At 42.4% G+C, this 10,036-nt stretch overlaps 2 pseudogenes; one reads left to right on the top strand and one right to left on the bottom strand.

Annotated features, from left to right (window-relative positions):
* Positions 1-4,985: 4,985 nt before the first annotated feature.
* LOC137235159 (uncharacterized) lies at positions 4,986-6,110 on the top strand (annotated as a pseudogene).
* A 132-nt stretch (positions 6,111-6,242) lies between these two features.
* Positions 6,243-8,016, bottom strand: LOC137235158 (isoleucine--tRNA ligase, cytoplasmic pseudogene; annotated as a pseudogene).
* Positions 8,017-10,036: the final 2,020 nt, after the last annotated feature.

Raw genomic sequence — 10,036 nt, 5'->3', positions numbered from 1 at the left:
TTCATAATTTTTACACATTATAACTTTACGTATACTGGCCTTCACCAATATCACAGACTCAAGGGGTCAAATAAGTCGAGGGCTTACAAAGTAAGCAGTGACACCCTCCGCCCGCCCCCCTTTATCTCCCCCTCTGGTGTAAAATCCATAAATTGTTATAACTCAATCTAAACTTTCTCCTAAATCAATAGTTTTTGGTATCTGGTACATACAGAACGAGATCTAGACAATTTTGGAGGAACGATCAGTGGTCCTCTCCTCTACTCCCGCCATCCGCCCTCCATCAATTGTTTTTATTAGCACGCTTTTATTAGCTTTACCTGTATGTTTCTATCTAACTTTTTATTCGCTCCAATGCGCCTGCTGCCTTATTAACATGGTTTTATAATTAGCTTCACCTTATTTATAATCCCGTAAGGGTCATATCGAGACCCTTCCGGGATCATTTCTGGATGATTTTCGGGATCGGTCCGGGATTACGCCGGAGTAATTTCGGGACTTTTTCGGGACTATTTCGGGATCATTTTGGGACCCTTCCGGGATCATTTCTGTATAGTTTACGGGATCCGTCCGGGATCCCGTCGGGGTTATTTTGGAACATTTTCGGGACTATTCCGGAATCATTTCGGGACTATTTCGCGATCATTTCTAGATGGTTTTCGGGATCCGTGCGGGATGTCGTCGGGGTCATATGGGGACTTTTTCGGGATCATTTGGGGGCTCTTCCGGCATCATTTCTGGATGGTTTTCGGGATCCGTCCGGGATATCGTCGGGGTCATTTGGGGACTTTTTCGGGATCATTTGGGGGCTCTTCCGTCATCATTTCTGGATGGTTTTCGGGATCCGTCCGGGATCTCGTCGGGGTCATTTGGGGACTTTTTCGGGATCATTTTGGGGCTCATCCGGCATCATTTCTGGATGGTTTTCGGGATCCGTCCGGGATCCCGTCGGGGTCATTTCGGGACTTTTTCGCAACTAATACGGGATCATTTGGGAACCCTTTCGGCATCATTTCTGGATGGTTTTCGGGATCCGTCCGGGATCCCGTCGGGGTCATTTCGGGACTTTTTCGCAACTAATACGGGATCATTTGGGAACCCTTTCGGCATCATTTCTGGATGGTTTTCGGGATCCGTCCGGGATATCGTCGGGGTCATTTGGGGACTTTTTCGGGATCATTTGGGGCTCTTCCGGCATCATTTCTGGATGGTTTTCGGGATCCGTGCGGGATCTCGTCGGGGTCATTTGGGGACTTTTTCGGGATCATTTGGGGCTCTTCCGGCATCATTTCTGGATGGTTTTCGGGATCCGTCCGGGATATCGTCATTTCGGGACTTTTTCTCGACTAATACGGGATCATTTGCGGACCCTTTCGGCATAATTTCTGGATAGTTGTCGGGATCCGTTCGGGATGCCGTCACGGTCATTTCGGAACTATTAGGGGATCATTTGAGGACCTTTCGCATCATTTCTGGATAGTTTTTGGAATCCTTTCGGGATCCCGTCAGGGTCATTTCGGGGCTTTTTCGGGATCATTTAAGGATGGCTTTCAGGATTCGTTCGGGAACCCGTCAGGGTAATTTCTGGACTTTTCCGAGACTATTTCGGGATAATTTTGGGACCTTCCCAAGATCATTTCTGGATGGATTTTGGGATCAGTCCGGGATGCCGTCAGGGTCATTTTGGTATTAGGTGATCATTTGAGGACCTTTCGCATCATTTCTGGATAGTTTTTGGAATCCTTTCGGGATCCTGTCAGGGTCATTTCGGGGCTTTTTCGGGATCATTTAAGGATGGCTTTCAGGATTCGTTCGGGAACCCGTCAGGGTAATTTCTGGACTTTTCCGAGACTATTTCGGGATCATTTTGGGACCTTCCCAAGATCATTTCTGGATGGATTTCGGGATTTGTCCGGGATGCCCTCAGGGTCATTTTGGGACTATTAGGTGAGCATTTGAGGACCGTTCCGGCATCACTTCTGGATGGTTTTCGGTATCAGTTCAGATTCCCGTCGGAATAATTGCGGGACTTTTTCGGGATCATTGGGGTCCCTTCCGACATCATTTCTGTATGGTTTTTGGGATTCGTCCGGCATCCCGTCGGGGTCATTTCGGGACTTTTTCTCGACTAATACGGGATCATTTGCGGGCCCTTTCTGTATCATTTCTGGATAGTTGTCGGGATCCGTTCGGGATCCCGTCAGGGTCTTTTCGGAACTATTGGGAGATCATTTGAGGACCTTTCCGGCATCATTTCTGGTTAGTTTTCGGGAATCTTTCCGGGTCCCATCAGGGTCATTTCGGGACTTTTTCGGCATCAGGATTTTTTCAGGATTCGTCCGGGATCCGTCAGGGTAATTTCTGGACTTTTCCCAGACTATTTCGGGATAATTTTGGGACCCTCCCAAGATCATTTCTGGATGGATTTCGGGATCTGTCCGGGATGCCGTCAGGGTCATTTTGGGACTATTAGGTGATCATTTGAGGACCTTTTCGGCATCACTTCTGGATGGTTTTCGGTATCCGCGCAGGATCCCGTCGGAATTATTGCGGGACTTTTTCGGGATCATTTGGTGTCCCTTCCGGCATCATTTCTGGATGGTTTTTGGGATTCGTCCGGCATCCCGTCGGGTTCATTTCGGGACTTTTTCTCGACTAATACGGGATCATTTGCGGGCCCTTTCGGCATCATTTCTAGATAGTTGTCTGGATCCGTTCGAGATCCCGTCAGGGTCTTTTCGGAATTATTAGGTGATCATTTGAGGACATTTCCGGCATCATTTCTGGATAGTTTTCGGGATCCTTTCGGGGTCCAGTCAGGGTCATTTCGGGACTTTTTCGGGATCATTTAGAGATGGCTTTCAGGATTCGTCCGGGAACCCGTCAGGGTAATTTCTGAACTTTTCCGAGACTATTTCGGGATAATTTTGGGACCTTCCCAAGATCATTTCTGGAGGGATTTTTGGGATCAGTCCGGGATGCCGTCAGGGTCATTTTGGTATTAGGTGATCATTTGAGGACCTTTCCGGCATCGCTTCTGGATGGTTTTCGGTATCCGATCAGGATCCCCTCAGAATCATTGCGGGACTTTTTCGGGATCATTTGGGGTCCCTCCCAAGATCATTTCTGGATGGATTTCGGGATCTGTCCGGGATCCCGTCAGGGTCATCTAGGGTGCGTTCGAGATCCCGTCAGGGTCTTCTTCGGGACTATATCGGGATCATTTCTGGATGGTTTATGGGATCCGTCCATGACCCCTTAAGGGTCATTTCGGGACTATTAGGTGATCATTTGAGGACCTTTCCGGCATCACTTCTAGATGATTTTCGGTATCCGTTTGGGATCACGTCGGAATCAATGCGGGACTTTTACGGAATCATTTGGGATTCCTTCCGGCATCATTTCTGGATGTTTTTCGGGATTTGTCCGGGATCCTGTCGGGGTTATTCCGGGACCTTTTCGGGGCTAATACGGGATCATTTGGGGATCCTCTAGGGGTCGTTTCGTGACTTTTTCTGTATTATTTCGGGATCATTTTGGGACCCTTTCGGCATAATTTCTTGATGGTTTGCCGAATCCATCAGGGTCATTTCGGGACCATTTTGGGATCATTTGGGGACCCTTCCGAGATCATATCTGGATCCGTCCGGGATGCCGTAGGAGCCATTTCGGGATTTTTTGTTACTTTTCCGGGATAGTTTTTGCACCCTTCCGGGATCATTTCTGGATCTGTGCGGGATCCCATCTGGGTCAATTCCGGACTATTTCGGGATCATTTCTATATTGTTTTCGCGATCTATCGTGGATCCCCTCGGAGCCATTTCGGAACTTTTTCTGGAGTTAGTCGGGATAATTTAGGGACCCTTCCTGGATATTTTCTGGATGGTTTTTGAGATCCGCCCGGGAGCCCGTCAGGGTCATTTCGTAACCTTTTCGGGATCATTTTGGAACACCTTCAGGGATCATTTCTGTGTGGTTCTCTGGATACGTCTAGAATCGTGTCGCTCTCATTTCGGGTTTTTTTGGGACTATTCGGGGAACTTTTGGAGACCCTTTCGGGGCATTTCTGGATGGTTTTCGGGATCCGTCCGCGATAGCGTTGGGGTCATTTCGTAGCTTTTTCTGGATAATTTCGGGATCATTTTGGATCATATCAGGTTATCAGCTCATTTAGTTCTTTTTTTTACTCAATTACAAAAATAAAATGCATTAGACAGAAAACAAAATTTTAAACAGATAATAAGCAGGCTAACGCGAAAAGCCCATATATTTAAAATTTTCCTTGCGGACGGGGCCGCGGGTAAAGGCTAGTATACTATATATACGACCGATCTCATCAATTTTTTCAGGCAACAATATGTGCGATATACGAAAGTATATGGTGAAGTTTGAAGCTTCAATCTGTTAAATTGAGTAAGATATTATAAAAATCCTTTTTTTCTCAAAAATCGGTTGTATGGAGGATATATGATATAGTGGTCCGATCCGGCCGGTTCCGACAAATGTCTAATTGGACACCCATATACACCCGCTCACCAAATTTTATTAAGATATCTCAAAAATTGAGGGACTGGTTTGCATACAAACAGACGGACGGACAGACGTACAGACGGACAGACGGACATGGCTAAATCAACTCAGCTCTTCAACCTGATTATTTCGGTATACTTAATGGTGGGTCTATCTATTTTCCTTTAAGGACCTAAAATTTTGGGTTTCGTGACGAAATTAATATACCATTTCATTTTCATGAAAGGTATAAAAATAGGTAGGTACTTTGTGTGAGGGTGCAAAGCTTCACGTTTTTTGGGGTCTGCATGTAAAACCTATGACTACGAATGACGTATTACAAAAACATATGAAGTAAACGTAACTATTTGATGAATTTTGAAGTTTCTATCCGTAAAAAAGGGGCAAAAATTACAGTTTATATGAAGTATATAATATATATACCACCGAAAAAAATAATTTTTTACATTTTCATCATGGCTATGTTGACGCGTCGCACTTCTCCTGGCTCACCTAAAGTTTTACAACGTTTCCAAAACTGTATTTCCTTTCTGTGGCAGCCACTACAATCTGTATCAACGCAAACACACATAATACAACGCTAATCCACTCAAACAGGCAGTATCGATTGTTTTACCAATGAATTAGTGAATCGCAGTACAAAGAAGTGGGATGAGCTAAGAGATTCGCTGCTTAAGAATACCAACAATAAAAGCGAATTAGATGCGAATTATAAGGAACAAAATAATATGGTAACAACCATGTTTGTACAGGATGTAAAGATTTTAAGCAAAGGCGTTGTTAATGATATGCAGCAATACGTTCACCTCAACTGGGACTAGACATCCGTTCCTTGTCTCAGGCACAGCTGGATAATCTTTTGTTATCAACTGTGGAAATAAAAAATAAACCGGATTGTTTATATTTAATTAGGCAGTGCCTGCGACATCAGCAATTACCATCAAGTGATGTGGTATTGGAGTGTCTTAAATACCTCATGCAATTGTGTCGTTTTCAATAAATTGAATCATTGGCGGCTCTGTGTGAATTGCATGCTCATCCCATGTTAAAAGTCTATGCTAACTTTGCACCCTTCAAAATAATGGTACTCTGGCGTATATGGTGATTGTGCGGAAACGGATGAGGGTCGACGTATGGCACGTAATGTTTTTCGTACCATTGTTGAAGAAACTTTAGCACAGAAAAGTGAAGCTGTTTTAGTTTCTTTAATGGAAGTGGCTCGCTCAATTTATAAAGAGAAAAGGGATATATTCGTGGTGGCATGCGTGTGGAAACAATGTTTTGCAAGTGACTGGTTTAGTGATAGGAAATCTGCGGAAGATCTCTCTGAACACTATAAGGAGTTGCAGCAGTTAGTAGCCAGGCGATCAAGTTCGCTTTGCTCTTCATTCTTGCGTACCAACAATGTAGATGCTGTGCATAGGCTTATTGAAGCATTTCTGCAGAAAGATCAAAGGAAGGCATGCTCAAATTGTTTAAGTCATTTGTTCAATCATCAATATTTACGCAGTGATTTACGCGATTTTGCTAAATCAAAAAGCATTGGCCATACATCTTCTGTAAAGCGATTCTTTGAATAATCAATTTGCATCACGTTTTCTAAATGATACGTAATCTGATAAACGTCCTTGCTGTGCCAAACGCACTTTATGTCGATGCAACGTTGACATTGGTATATCTAATTCTCGGTTTTCTGTAGCATTTATATATATTTATTCTTCACCCCATTTAAGTTTATTAATAATGTTGTGTCTATTGAATAAAGCTGTCGAAATGACTAGTAATGTGTAGAACCAACCACGCGTCTGATCAATGCCTTCAGCAATAAAATCAGCTGGAAAAATTATTCATACAATTTTTTTCAAAAGGCATAGAACCCGATTCAAACCAACAATCAAAAACAGGGCTAATACGTTTTTAGGTGGTGGATTGCCAGGTATAGCAGATGGGATTTCAATTTCATCTACGGCCTCACGATGTAGATCAGTAATTTTGTTGCCCGACAGTTCTTCCAATTGTTTAATACTACCAATACAGAGTCTCATCACCAGATGGTGAACGCCATATAGGTATTGGTGTACCCCAATAACGATTGCGGCTTATAGCCCAATCACGCGCTTCTTTTAACCAATTCCCAAAACGTTTATCACTTACAAATTTTGGTACCCAATAGGTTTGTGAGCTACATGCAAACAATTTACTTGACATGTGTTCTACACGTACGAACCAAGATGGTACAGCTTTATATATCAAGGGTGTATCGGAACGCCAACAAAATGGATATAACCTGTCCCACCGATACAATGTTTCCAGCCTCTTTAAGTTTAGCTGTACTTTTTTTATCATAATCTTTAACATATGTATAAACCAGCGAAATCTGTAACCTCGTTTGTAAATCGTCCAGATTCATGTAATGGGCAAATCACAGTGCTGGACTTTGTAATAATGTCGGCGTTAAAACAAACGCGATAATCGTCCTCGTCAAAATAGGGAGCATTATGTACAATACCGGTACCAGAGTCCTCTGTAACATAATCATCTACTAGTATGCGAAAAGCATTAGCACTCTTGCCTTGTTCTACGAAGTATTGAAAGATTTCAGGAAATTTGTCCACAATTTCGTATTCACTCTCATTTTTATAAACATAACTTAAACGGCATTCGGCCAACACATAAAAACGATTTGGTGCTTTATCGAGCACCTTAACGTATATCATATTGGCATTAACAGCGCATGCATAATTTGATGGTAGTGTCCATGGAGTTGTTGTCCATATGAGAAAGTATACGGTTTCCAATTTCACCGCTTTTAAGGCCACTACAACGCATGGATCAACAAGTTCCTTATAATTTTGTCCGGATTCGAAGTTGGAGAGCGCAGTTGTGCAAGCCGATGAATATGGCATCACTTTAACTCCTTAATATACTAAACCTTTGTCATAAAGCTGTTTGAAAACCCACCAAATAGTCTCCATATACTATGGATAAAGTGTTTTATAATCATTACGAAAATCAATCCAACGACCCATCCACGTTACTATTTCTTCCAATTCAAACAATAACAATAACAATTTTTCTGCACTCCGAATTATAAGCTACAATTCCCATTTTTGCTACATCTTCGGGACCTCGTATATTTAAGAGCTTATCAATTTCAAACTCAACCGGTAAAACCATGACAATCCCATCCAAAGCGTCTATCAACATGATACCCTTGTTGGCATGCATAACGTGTTAAATATCTTTAATAATATATGTCCATAATGCGGTAGGCAAAAGGTGGGCCATCATAGAATGTGTATTCCGGTTAATTGCATGCATTTCTCGAAGATTTTTATAATGCGCCATGTTTCCAAAGTTGTTTCCTCTTCGGCAGTAAAGTTGATTGTTTCCGGCACCCGGCAAACATCTTCTCTACTAATTTGGCTTGGAAGACACGTATTATGCACCATAACCATAATTCAAAAATCGCTCCTATAAACACAAGTAAACCGATGGAGAAATATATGGGTGTGTTTAGACGCAAGCTATATTTTTTAAAGAAGTAATGAGCTGAAACAAAACAAAAGAATAAGCAATTAGAAAATTTGTAAAATTATAAAAAAGGAACGATACTGGCATACTTATACTTACCCATCACACGTTTTTCTTCATAATGAAAATTCATTCAAAAATGTCTGTATACTCATTTCCATGAATGAATGACATTTTGAATGAACGAAACAAGGTTACCACTCGATGACATTTGCTCTTTTCGGTTCTTACGCAGTAAGCTCATTGCGCGCGATTCGAAGGGGATCACAACTCGGATCCGTGAGATCCAACACACCCAAGTGTTAGCACGCGAACAATAATCAGAATACATATATATAAACGCGAAAATATAGACCGAAATAAAAAGGTGCGCTCTGGTTTGTTTATCATGGGTTTTCCTTTTATCAAAAAAAAAAAAAAAAAAAAAAAATATGAAAAAGTAACCAAAATAGTTATTTTCCTTAAATCACTTTCCATTATTATTTTCTTTAGGAAAATCTAAGCTTCTTCTAAACTCAAACTTAGCTTTAGACTGTTTCTTAAACTGTAAAAACTTTCGAGTTATATAAGACCGTGAAATTAACAAGCTTTTTCAAGTATTTTATCAGCCCAAACTTAACTGTGGAAAAACTAATCGGAGATTACGATACAACTTTCAAAATTAATAAAATATTTAAAGGAAGGTTCAGAAATTTTTATGAAATAGTAATTCAACAAAATAAACTTTATGAAAAAACCCACAAAAAAAAAAAAATTAAAACTTCCAGAAGTAATTATCAGAGTTTAGGTCGCGTCAGAACTCAAACGTGAACGTCCTCAATAACTTCCCCGACATGACCATTAGGTATCGTTACGCTGCCAAATTGGCAGCACGGCACAGCTGCCTCACTCCAATGAGTGGAAGAGTTAGCAGCTGACAGCTCTACAAATTACCACACTCGATAGTGTAGGCTATCCCCGCCAGGGTTGTGTTGAAATCAACAAACGCACCACAATTTGTGATTCTCACACAACATGACCAAAATCAATACAAAGAGTGTTCCAGGGCAGCGAATAAGGAACACTTTACATCTGTCGCACATTTATTTCCACGACGTCGTTTAAACGACAATCTCATTCACCAGCTCTGAATTACAAAGAGCCGTGACAAAACACGGGTTTACCGTGATATAGCGTATATCACCGCGTTTTGCCTGCATTAAGCAACCATCAAAAAATATAGTTGGTCTTTTGTCTATGTATATTTTAAAAATAAAGATACTTTTAGGCGTATCTCAATAAAATTTAACTAAACCTAACAGTGGTTTCAACCACTACCCGTCATTATATTGGCAGAATAACTTAATCAGATTATTCTTCCCAAATAAACCCTTTCTCCCGGGTACGCCAACCACAATCTCAGCCAATTAAGCTCCTAGTACCTGCTCATGCGCCACCCAACCCCCTGGAGTTAAAACAAATAATAACAAATTCCCGTTCCAGAATGACGGGCTTCTCTGTCAAACGCAACAGGACGGAGCAACGCGTTGACTCCTTCACCTTCTCCTGCCGGTTGTGCCATAAGAATCACGGCATACGACTATGCCCGCTGTACAGGGGAATGTCGGCAGGAGGACGCCTCCGGTCCGTCCTCATACACCGGCACTGCCCCAAGTGTTTATCGCCGTTCCATCCGCTGGAAATATACCCTAGCCGTGACCGTTGCCATCGATGCCGGGAACCACACCACACTACGATGCATATGAAGGATGAGCAACCGCAGCCACGCCCTACCTACCACGACGAGGAGGCAAACGCCGACGAGGTGCTCTCTATACGCATAACGGAGGACACCCGATCATGGCCACAACAGGTCGCAGATTAGGAGGAAGAGATGGAAGAGATCGCCAGAAATGCCGCAGCCTTAGACATCGCCCCAACGACCAGCGGAGAAGCACGATCCTTCCGACCGCTGCTTCAACATGAGAAGCGG

Source organism: Eurosta solidaginis, chromosome X (genome assembly GCF_040869045.1).
Source record: "Eurosta solidaginis isolate ZX-2024a chromosome X, ASM4086904v1, whole genome shotgun sequence".
Lineage (NCBI taxonomy): Eukaryota > Metazoa > Arthropoda > Insecta > Diptera > Tephritidae > Eurosta > Eurosta solidaginis.
Note: the sequence above shows the minus strand (reverse complement) of the source record. Positions and strands in the feature narration are given on the sequence as shown.